This window comes from Panthera tigris, chromosome D4 (genome assembly GCF_018350195.1).
Source record: "Panthera tigris isolate Pti1 chromosome D4, P.tigris_Pti1_mat1.1, whole genome shotgun sequence".
Lineage (NCBI taxonomy): Eukaryota > Metazoa > Chordata > Mammalia > Carnivora > Felidae > Panthera > Panthera tigris.
The window spans coordinates 55,062,409-55,065,004 of record NC_056672.1 but is presented as its reverse complement, the minus strand read 5'-3'; positions in this window follow the sequence as shown (position 1 = coordinate 55,065,004).

The following is a 2,596-nucleotide window of genomic DNA, read 5'->3' as shown; positions in this document are numbered from 1 at the left end:
GTAGAGCTCCTGTCTGTTTTCTCATTCTGTCTCTGTATGGCTGTGCTGTCCTGCAGCCCACCTTGTCTGGAGAGGGCCTCCCCTGCCCAAGTCTTCCCAGCTCTTTTGAGCTTTGGGTGCTTTCTTTGGGCTGGAGAGACCTCCTATTTGGGTTTATAGGCCACCCCCATCTTCAGATACATGAGGCCTTTTTGCCCTTGTGATTCTATAGCCTATAGATGTAACCTAGAACCACCAGGAGGTTACATCTAGTCAGGAATGTCGGGAGTAGCTCAGAACAGGTGTTTGGCAACGTGGGGTAGTCCAAACATCCCTCATTGTAACCTAATTCTGGCACAGCTGGCCGGATTGTTGGTTCACAGACCCTGACCTCACCTCCCAGTGACCCTGCCCAGCCTTGGGCTTTGAGATCTCAGAAGCCCATTTCTGGGTGGGGCTTGTATTGATGCTTAGACTTCCTTGTCCTCAGGTAAATCTCTAGTAGGTTAAGGCTGGTATTGACTGAATCTCTGCTTGAAACCAGGCCACAAGTACGGCTTAGTGGGGGCAAAGAGAAGAGTCACAGTGAGGCAGGTAGTGAAGGCAACTGTAAACTTCTCAGGAGTTCTTTCAAAGACATTTCTGTTTCATTGTACCCTTTTGAGGTCAGTGTTTCCCTCAAGGCTGTTCCTGTTTTTTTTGTGGCCTTTTCCCCCTACATTGTTACGTTTTTTAAAAAGTAGTTAATGTACGTACACATCAGTAAGCAAAACAATGTTCCAAGTTTTTTTGATGAAGTTTGAGAAGCAAAAGCCTTCTGCGGTTCTAGCTATAATTTATGTTTAATAAGGTTGAGAGTGGCTCTGTATGCTAGAACTCTTAACCGGCTCGGCTGCCGTCACCCCAGATTTTCCCACAGTGCCCAGGAGACAGGATTCCAACAGGCCACTCTGAGGCTGACCTTATTTGGCAGAGAGGGAGTCCCAGAAGCCCCAGGAATTTAGGACTGCGCAGGTGGGGCCTAGCACAAGGCAGTGGCAGTGGGGCATAAGTGGATGAGGCTCCACCTTGCCCAGCCCACCTCGCACTTTAATCAGCAGTTCAGTATTTGTTTTTATACGGTAGCCCTGTGGCCTTGGGCCAAAACATGTAATGAGAAGTTCCCGTCCACCAGATGCTGTTCTGAGTTCTTTGGGTGTATTAGTTATTTAATCCTCACACATTCTAAGAGGCAGACAGATACTCTCCCCATGTTAAAGGTGAGGAAGCAGAGAGCTCAGGTAATTTCTCAAGGTCATAAGTGGCAAGGCCAGGATACAAAGCTAGATGGTTTGATTTAGAGCCCATGCTCTTAATCTCCACTATACTGCCTCCTGACAATGTGGGCTTTCTCACTCCCTCTCATATTCTCTCTTCCTCTCTCTCTTTCTCCCTCATTGGTCTCTACTTCCCCTCTGGCCCTCTGCAGAGCAGCTTGAGTGGTCATAAAGTACAGATTTTACCATGTCAGTCCCCTTAGGATAAAGGCCAAAGGCCCTACCCTGTGCGCTCTCCCTGTCATCCTGGGCCACTCTCCTGTTTGCTGGCTGCTGTGGTCTTCCAGATGCTCTGTGCCCTCTCCTGCCTTGAGCAGGCCCTCTCCTTGCCTGTCTTTGCACATGCTGTTCCTCCATTTGGACAGCTCCTTACCATCTCTCCCGGTCCCTACCCCACCCCCTTTCTGGGTAACTGAACATCCCTTGAACTTAAGTCAAATGTCTCTCCATAGAGAAACCTCTTCTCCTGTCAGAACATATCAAACCCCCATGCGATACCGTTTCCCAGTTTGCCATAACTTTTCTTAATGATAAGTAGCACGATAAACCATGATGATTTATTTGTGGGATTATTTGATTAATATGTACCTTTAACCCTAGACTCTCTAAGTTCCTTGGGTTAAGGAGTTTCTTTGTCTTGTTAACAACGTATTTCAAGCACATCTATTTATAATGGGTGCTCAATAAATATTTGGAGAATAAATGAATGTATGTTGAGCACACATATCTACAGTGAAATTCCCATAGCTGCTCTCAGCCACTGAAGCTCTGTCAGCACCGGAATTTACAGCATTCACAGTGTCAATAGCCATTGTTTTATTTAAGGGTGGAGAAGAGAGGCCCTAAGGCACAGGCTTCTGGGCAGATGTGCAGGGTGGTGACTGGGGCCTGTGCACAAGGCCCACCCACATAGATCTGCACATCCACAGGATAACTCTGCCTGTGAACAGGGAAAGAACACTCCTCTGTCACCCACTTTCTCAGGACATGGTCAGTCCTACTGCAGGGGAACAAATGGGGCTCTGTGACCCACAAATATCTTTCAGCCTCACAGAGCTGGAAGAATTCTCCCACACATTGTCTGTTTAGTCACCAATTTCTACTAATCCTTTAAGACAGACCGTAAAGATTACCTTCTCTGAGAAGCCCTTCTTCAGGACTGGTATTCAGGACTCTTAGTTGAAAGCACCAGAAAACAAATTCCAAAGAGATTGTTAAAATAGAAAATTTATTGGCAGGATGTCGAGTTACCCCATGTAACTTTGGGACATTCGAGGGCAGTTGGTCTTCAGGAGCTCAAA